The sequence below is a fragment of the Mercurialis annua genome, linkage group LG7 (genome assembly GCF_937616625.2).
Source record: "Mercurialis annua linkage group LG7, ddMerAnnu1.2, whole genome shotgun sequence".
Lineage (NCBI taxonomy): Eukaryota > Viridiplantae > Streptophyta > Magnoliopsida > Malpighiales > Euphorbiaceae > Mercurialis > Mercurialis annua.
This window is the reverse complement of record NC_065576.1, coordinates 13,723,658-13,732,909: the sequence shown is the minus strand read 5'-3', so window position 1 is coordinate 13,732,909 and position 9,252 is coordinate 13,723,658.

Sequence of the window (9,252 nt, the reverse complement as noted above, 5' to 3'; positions counted from 1 at the left end):
AATTGATCTCCTTTGTATTAAGAGAAGTAAAAGAAAGAGAGGCTATAGAGTACACAAGTTGTGTAAATATACACGATGGAATAGTGTGAGAAAACACACTTTACCGATGGATGAAATGTATAAATCCAAATAGAAAGAGAAGTGAAAAAAGGATAAAGATCGTGTAAGTATATATAATTGAACAGTGTAAAGATTTACGCTTCGTTGACAAACGAAGAACATTCAGTGAAAGACACTGATCCAAAGAGTAAGAGTAATTAAGAAGTTGAGAGGAATACGATAAAGAATATAACCTAAGTAATAATGAAGTGTGGAGTGTTAACTCCAAGTCACGATAAATCGTGACATATAAAGAAATTGCATAAAAATACAACCGACGAGCTAGCGTCGTGATAAGTATTTCGTGTATCGTACACGAAGAGTGTAAGGATGGATTTTAGAATCTACCTCTAGTAGAAGTAAGTTTATGCTACATAAGGCATAAGGATCGAGGTAGAAAGATGTTAAGGGTTAATAGAATTGTTTAATAAGTGGCATTAGATTTTAAATTCGAGGACGAATTTTTATAAGGAGGGGAGAATGTAATACCCCGTAATTTTAAGTAATTAGAATATGCCACGAAGTCAAATTGAAGTAATCAAAATATTAAAAATAATATTTTGCCGGTTCGAATATTAAGAAAAATATTCGGAAAGACTAAATTTAATAGTTAAAGGATAATAGTTAGGTTTGACTATTTAAGATTATTAAATCACGGGAAGTGATTTAATAAATTCAAAATACGTAAATTAAATTTAAACGTAAATTTAATTTATACGAATTCGTAAAAGAGTATCGTAATAATATGAGTTTAAAATTTAAATCGGGAATTTAAATTTTAATAAACGAGTGTGAACGGGAGCAATAAATTTGAGAATACTCTTTAGCGTCGTATGAATTGATATATTGATAATTAATATATCAAAGTACCACTCTAAATGGAGAGTTTAAGATTTCGGACAAAACCCCGAAATTAAAATGTCGAAACTCGTAAAGCTCGACGAGTTATAGACGAATATAAGTTAAGATATATATATAAATATATATATATTAAATAAAAGAAAAAGAAAAAAAAAAAAAGAGAGAGGCGGTGCTGTTTAGGCGGCAATTATGGAAAATTGTCCATTTTAGTCCCTGAACTTTTACTTTAATTAGTTTTTAATTATTAACTAATTAAATATTATTTGTTAGTCCAAATTAAAATAAAATAATTTATAAGTCCCGAGCGAATAATCTTGATGTTAATATTCGCGAAATAATTTGACGAAGTTACCGTCAAATTTTTATGGAATTTGGACATAGTAATTTTAATTAAGCGGGACTGATTTGGACCTAATAAATCTTTGGAGATTTATTAAAAATAAAATATAAGTCGGATGCGAATAAAAATTATATTTTTATTCGTTTTATATTTTATTGGATTTTTGGGTAAAGTTTCGTAAAATTTGGAATTAGTCTCCGTTTAGGCTACGGACGACTAATTAAAATCAGAGTAAAAGTGCATGATTGAGCTAGTACCAAATGGTATTTTAGCCAAATCAAACTTCTATAAATAGAAGTGAGGGTTCAGCTAATAACTCACCTCAGTTTAACAACTGAGGTGCTTGCTAGGCATAGCAAGCAAAGGCGAGGCGGTGTCGCCGGGGCGCGATCCATTTCGCGATTCCGACTTCGATTTCTTCGGTCGGTAGTACGAGGTAATAATCGATAATTAGTAATCGATTAAATAGAAAATAAATTAAAATATTATAAACGTAGGAAGCACGTCGGGAATCGGCCCGGGAACGAAGTTCCGAGGGTGGCCTGACGGTGTACACGAACGTACACAAAAGTGCACGAACGTGCACAAAGTACACGAACGTGTACCAAGTGAACGAACGTGCACAAGGTGCACGAACGTGTACCAAGTGAACGAACGTGCACAAGGTGCACGAACGTGTACCATGTGCATGAACGTGCATTGGCCAAGGGTTGTGCACGAACGTGCACAGGCAGTGCACGAACGTGTACAGGCCCTACACGGACGCGTAGTCCAACTCCGAAGGGGTCTTTTCAGGCGGCGAATCTGAGGGGACTTCGCCTAGTAGGACGGTGTGTTTACCGTCAGTCAATAAATGTTTAAAGGTGAACATTTTAAAATGATATAAGTCTATACGTTAAAACGATACGACGTTTTAACTAGGCTTTACATTAATCAAAGTGATTAATATTAAAAGGACTATAAGTCCATACCAAGAGTGGTATTATATATTGAACGAGAAGTTCAATATTGAGATTAGTTTATATGCGATATTTAGAGTGTCAGAGTTTGTTTATTGAGTCTATCGTTTATACGATAGGGCTAGAGTTAAAATTCAATGTCTAATGTGTTTTGACATTTGAATTTTAATTAGATCCGACGAGTGGTCGATCTAGTGAGCCAAACACCAACGTGTTTGACTGACAAGCTTGCTTGGAGCTTACGTTTTTTTAAAAAAATGGGGACGACAGTACTGTGAGTTTTACTTTGTGGTTTTTACTTTTGAATATTTATATTTAAACTGTTTTTAAATAACAAATCGCACTAGTATAACTTAACCATGAAAGATCCATTGGAACAAGCTTCCTATTGGTTGTCAATAGGACTGTGTGATCACCAGTAGTGTTTTTCGATACGAGCCTGTGTCTGACATAGAGGTCAGTTAATGTCATTGGGCGTTGGAAGTGCTAGCGACCCTGACTTAACAGTCTGAGACGGCAGTAACGGTTACGGTCACAGGCAGTACTGTGATGGCAGTTTCACGGTTACGGTCCAGACACCCGGCTTAGACGGCAGTGATTCAGTTCACGGTCTAAGGCCTATATTGTGTAGGTTGAGACCCATACAATAGTCTGTCTTGTAGGGTTTCATCTGGATCGACTAATTGGTAATATTTTACATATACAAATGTTTATGTATTTGCGATTTGAATATTCAATTGTAAAATTGTAGACTCACTCAGAAATATTTATATTTCTGACCCTCCCCAATGTTTACCTTTCAGGTAATCAAGTACGAGGTCTGACTTCCACAATAATTCCGGAAGTCAATGTCAGCCATACCTCTAGAGCTGCAAGTAGTTGGGTACGGGAAGTCTGTCTTTCTGTTTACAGTAGTTCAAACTATTTTGATAAACTCTGATTGAACTACTATATATAATATATGTTTGAAAAGCTGCGTGTTTTCTAAAATGCTATGACCAGATGTTTGAGAGATACACTGGTTTTATGTCTTTAGCATTTTAGAATTGTATTGGAAACAGAGCAGGTGCGTCAACTGAGATTGATGATTGCGCTCTAGTTTCTTTAAATACAATCAGGGTCTTAAGACCCGGTTTTCAGAAATGTGTTTATGTTAAACGAGAGAAAGGTTTTAACGATATTTTCTGAAAACGGATCATATGTGATATATGATCTTGAACTGCGATCGCGTTTTTAATAAAGGTGTTAAAGTGTTTCCGCAACGAGGTGGCAAACCTTTTTATGTTTTAAAACGCGAAAAATTTATAAAGGTTTTTAGGCTTGCTACGGGTTTCGGAGCAACCACTCCCATTCCCTAGCGCCGGTCGCGATCCATGAATTTGGGTCGTGACACATGTTGTACTATGTCAACATTTTAAATTTTTGGGGTTTATAAAATGGCTTCTTGTGATCAAAAGATTTCTCACTTGAGTTTTAAATGTTAGTTTCACATTTGGGTTATGGTTAGCTCCTAATTTTGAAAGGAGAGAAATTTTATTTAAATACTTTTTCGGATTTATAAGTATTTTGAATACGTTTTATAAACGGTTGTATTGGGTTCGACTTCGGTCACCCAAATTTAGGAGTTGAGCTTGGTAGTTGTAATGACTCTGTTAACTCGATGATTTTATAGATTGAGATACATTGGGAATTCTTTTAAGCAATGGAATTATAAGAAGATATTTTTCTGGAAACTGATTTTGTTTTAATCGTGAGACTCAACTAAAATTTGGAAGTTTTGTGGTTGAAAATGGATTTTGAAGCGTTGTGATGACCGTATGCGTTTTTAGGTCACATTTGCATCTTTAATGCGGGCTCACACGATTTTGGCGAATTTCGTATAATACAAATGAATTATGAAAATAAATATGGAGTCGCCACTCGGGGTTAACCGGGAAGGAAAAGACGGTTAAAGCATTATAACCATCTTCACCTCTTCAGAGATTCAGGTTCGGAAATACTATTTTATTCAATCCATCGTTTGCTTACTGATAATTACGAGTTAACATTTTGATTTCTAATTCTAAAGTAAAAGGGTCTCAAAACCAATATACCCTCACTGTTAATCGTATCCGAATTTAACAGGAGTTAGTTTTGAGTGAAAACTTTCACTCAGAGCTCTGGGCTTCCCTCGAAGATGATGGTACTCATTTTCGTCTATCCTAAAATAGGGGTGAATGTATGTTCCATTTTTGTGAGTGTGTGTAACTAGTGAAGTTAAAAATAAATAAATAAACTAAATTAAACTAAATCCATAAATAAAAGTACACATATTGTATTACGAATCTAATTGCAAATATAAAATAAATTATAATTTTACTGCAAAAACAAAAATAAATAAAAAAAGGACTAGATTTGAGCATATATAAATAAACACAAAAATATATTAAACATGGAACTAAAACTAACGTCAATTATAATACGAATCCGTATTATAAATGACAGATAAAAAAATATGATAAAAAATCTAAATTTAAATCTGTATAAAAATAGATTTAAAATAAATTAAATACAAACAAACTTAACATAAATTATAATACGAATTCGTATTATAAGTGTGAGATAAAGTAATGTTATAAAAGGTCAGAATGGAACCCATATATAAATTAATGCAAAAATATACTGAACACTGAAATAAAATTACTCCAAATTATAATACGAATCTGTATTATAAATGAGAGATAAAATAAATTATAATTTTTATTGAAATAAAATAAAGTTTAAAAAGGCGAGACTTGAATCTGGGTCCCCAGATGCCTACGTATCCGGTGTGCCGGAATCAAAGTCGACGTAGTTCGAACGAGAGCCTTTATAAAAAAAAAACGAGTGTTTGAAAAATTGGATTTAGGTCTCGATTTGTGTTTCGAGACGCCTACGTATCCAGTGTGTCGGAATCAAAACCCACGTAGTTCGTTTGAACTGTAAAACATAAATTTATAGAAAAATGGATTTGAGTCTCGGTTTGTGTTCCGAGATGTCTACGTATCCGGTGTGTCGGGATCAAAACCCACGTAGTTCGTTTGAACTGTAACAATGATTAATAATGTTAAAATTCCAAATTATATTTGTTATTTTATGATTTTATCATTTTGATATCTTATCCAAGATATCGTTATACTTATATTTATATAATACATAAAATGAAACCTAGAATCCTAGATTTCGTTAATAATAATAATAATAATAATAATAATAATAATAATAATAAAAAAGAAACTAAAGACAATTAAAAAAAATAACAAATCTTGAATTACCATCGGAATAGAAATAAATGAGGCGATGTTAGAATTATTTATTAGAAACGTGTTTTGAGTCTCACTTAATATCAAACTCACCTTAAATAAGTAGATGAGGTTTGTTTACAAAATAAAATAAAATAAAAATATTGGAAAAATTGAAAAATATAGAAAAAGGGGAAAGTAATCCCATAACTATGGGTGTTTCTAATTAATTTGGGACAACACTTAATCAATTTTCTAAACAAAAGTTAGCACTTATTTTCTCATATCTTTCCCAACCAACATGTGTTTTTCAATTGAGATTATTGCAGCAAACACATAAATTGAAATTTCCTCTCAAATAACAATTTTTCTCTAGACAAAGAAGATTGGAGGCAGTAGCAACTCGGAGAAGAGTCCCGGCGGAAGCATATTAAGATCGTCTCCTTTTAATTTTTTTCTTTAATTTTTTATGATTCAAAGAAGAAAAATCCAGATCCGTCTCCGCCGTTTCTTTCGACTGTGCTCACGTTTTGCTTTGAGAAAGAAGCTCACCCTCTACAACTCATCTCTGCCCTTTTCCAGTTCCCATTTTCTTAATTGAATCTTCAACTTCTTTTAGATGCTTAACTTTTGGATTAAATTACTTTTGCAGGTGTTAAACTTTTGACATGAGATGGGACGTAGGCAAATCTACTCAGTTTGGCATGGAAATATACTCATAATCTTTATAATTTGTTGGTGTTTTTATATTCTTTTATTTTTGACAATTGGTGTTTTTATATTCTATTTTATATTTTTCTTAACAATCTTTTATTGATTTATTGATGTTTGCTTTCTGGAAATTTTCGGATAGAGGTCATATTTTTGCAGTGTTTGTTATATCTTTTGTATATTTTTATAGTGTTTGTTATATTTTATATATATATATATATATATATATATATATATATATATATATATATATATATATATATATATATATCTTATATATATTTTTAATATGCCTTCTATTTTTTTTAGTTTTTGTTTAGAGCGTGCTTGTATAATTTATGTATATCGTCTGTATATTTTATGTATTTTTTTAATGTGTAAATTTCCAAAATACAATTTAATGCAAGTAGTGCCAACAGATTCACACTGAATGAAAAATTTACATTCATAGTAAACTTAAAATAAAGGATGTGCATATTCAATAAGTTTCAAGTGTATGAGACCATGTCATCATGCAATGGCAACACTGAGAAGCATTCACCAAAGAATTATGTAAAATGAGACAATGATCACCATTTAATAATTAATAGTGTATCTAATACTTGATTAAGAAACGTCAGACAAAACACTTTAATTCTTTTAATTATTAGAAGTAATATAATCATTACTACTCACAATGTTTGGTAAATGGAATATTTGGTATGAGCGTATTTGGTATGAGCTTAACTCTAACAACTTTAAAGGAATATGGCAAGTTCAAACCTTTATCACAACTTAAGAAAAAACACTTCAAATACTACGCCCTTTTTCTTCCATTTTTTTGGTCGGCTTTGTATATTTTATGTATACTTTATATATAAAATCTACACCAATAATATTCAATTAATGCTTCATTTTACTTGTACAATTAATGATTAATATTAAATTCAAGTATTTTGATTTTTAGAATTACTATTTAGTATACTAAATATATACTTTATGTATGTTAGATATATACTTATATGTATTTTATGTATATAAATGTGTACTTATAAAAAGTCAAATCAACTAAAAGTATACAAATTATATACCAAATATATACGGATAATATAACAAAAGTATATAAATTAAACTATTGTATTAAAAATATAAGAATATTGTACAATGCATTAATCTTATATATATATATATACAGTATAACATCTGTATACTTATTATTTTGAAATTACAGAGTATACACAAAGTATACATAGAGTATACTTATTATTCTTTTATAAAGTATACACAAAATATACACAAAACATACACATAGTATTTTTATTATTTTTTATAAAATATACACAAAATATACACAAAACATACTTATTATTTTCTAAAAAAAAGTACACTTATTGTTTACCAAATACATACAAAAATGTATCAAAACTAATTATTTTTACATTACCATGAATAATACTTATTATTTTATAGAAAAAAATATACTTATTGCTTACCAAAATGTATCAAAATTAATTATTTTAAAAGTATAAAATATACACAAAGTATATTTATTATCATTTATACAGCATACACAAAATATACTGATTTTTTTCTATAAAACAATATGCATATGGTATACAAAAATTATACGAATCGTATGCTTAAATATTTCTATACTATTTCTCTATAACTACACTACTCATCATTTGCATAATTGAGGTGTATCTCTGACTCCAACAAACAAATTCTTTGTTCTATAAATAGGTCAACTCAAATCAAATGCCTACATAAAAAAATTAAATAAAAAATTCATAAATAGCAAAAAATTAAATATTTAAAAAGTTTAATTAACTAAAAAAGTTATTTAAAAAAACTTAAAACATGAATAAATATATAAAAGTAATTATATTTAAAATAATTATAAGAATTAAATTAAAGTTTAATTTTATAAATTAAATATTTTAGTTTAGTTAACTTACAATAAAAACAAGAAAAAAAACTAAGAAAAAGAAATGATTTTATTTAATATTTAAATAGAAAATTGGAAATATAAAATATAATTTTTTTATTTAAAATTATAAGTATAATTTTATTTATTTTCAGTTGGATTAATTTGTAAATAATAAATGGATCTTATTTATGAAAGAAAAAAAAGCTAGAAAACAATGAAAACATGACTAATCTAATAAAATCTAACTTGTCATCACATGCATACATTGTGATGTGGTCCATGTGCCAAATGTCATCATCTGATTTATTTGCGATTGCAATAAAAAAAATACGTAGGAAGAAAATTCTAATACTGTGACGTAGTCCATGTGCCAAATGACATCATCTGAATTATTTGCAAATTATAATAAAAAAATGTGTATGTTTAGTGAAAAGAAACATTAATCACGTGTTGTACAAAAACTAAATATTTTATATGTAAAAGAATAGCTGACCGCGTATTTTTCCAATTATTTTATAAAAATAAGTGGTACACCTGATATCCTCTAAAAATATAAATAAATAAAAGCCCTATCTAGGCATTTGTTAAGACAAGAAAAGGAGGAATAAATGAGCCCATCCAAGCTCATCGTTGAAATGAAGATCACATAAGTTCCAAATCCCCTTATTATACTATACATGATTTAGAAAACAAGCCCTAAACCTCTCTTTTCTCTCAAAGCAAACCCTAGCCGTCTAGAGTTTTTTTGTTGTTTCTTCTCCGGCAACCGTCAATGGTTTGATTTTGCTGTTGACGGTAGACCCTTTATATATATTAATTTAATTTCATAAATATAATAAATAGCCTATTCTTTTTCATTTTTTCTTGATAGATTAAGATTTATCAACGAAGCGCAATTCAATTACCAAGAAGCGAAGATAAATTAAAGATCATTAACAACAAAATGAAATCGTTTATGAGCTATATTAGGTTTATTTATTTTTCATTGTTTTGTTTTTTTCTGAATGTTTTATTTTGTCCTTTCTTTGTGAAAGGTTTATTGTCCTTCCACTGTGGAAGGTTTGCTGTCTCTTTTTTATGAAGGAGTTATCAAGTGGTTGTTGAACCGGATGA